Below are 232 nucleotides of genomic sequence, written 5' to 3'. Positions count from 1 at the left end.
TCACACACTGCTCTTTTAAGGTCTATCCATAAATTTTCAATTATGTTGAGGTCAGGAGATTGTGAAGGCTATGGCAAAACCTTCAGTTTACACCTCTTGATGTAATCCACCGTGAATTTTGAGATGTCTTTAGGATCCTTATCCAATTGTAGAAGCAATTCTCTCTTTAACTGCAGCTTTTTCACAGATGGCCTCAAGTTAGCGTCCAAAATTTGCTGAAATTTTATTGAAT

General features: G+C 36.6%; 1 long non-coding RNA gene across 1 annotated transcript in view; it reads right to left on the bottom strand.

Moving 5' to 3' along the window:
• The window catches only part of LOC116686766 (uncharacterized), a 20,132-nt gene extending 20,010 nt beyond the window's left edge, over window positions 1-122 (bottom strand). Inside the window, exon 1 of the long non-coding RNA XR_004331348.1 lies at window positions 111-122. This is a non-coding gene — a long non-coding RNA (uncharacterized LOC116686766). The remainder of the gene's footprint in view (window positions 1-110) is intronic.
• Window positions 123-232: the final 110 nt, after the last annotated feature.

Source organism: Etheostoma spectabile, unplaced genomic scaffold (genome assembly GCF_008692095.1).
Source record: "Etheostoma spectabile isolate EspeVRDwgs_2016 unplaced genomic scaffold, UIUC_Espe_1.0 scaffold465, whole genome shotgun sequence".
Classification (NCBI taxonomy): Eukaryota; Metazoa; Chordata; class Actinopteri; order Perciformes; family Percidae; genus Etheostoma; species Etheostoma spectabile.
This window is presented reverse-complemented; position numbering and strand designations above follow the sequence as displayed.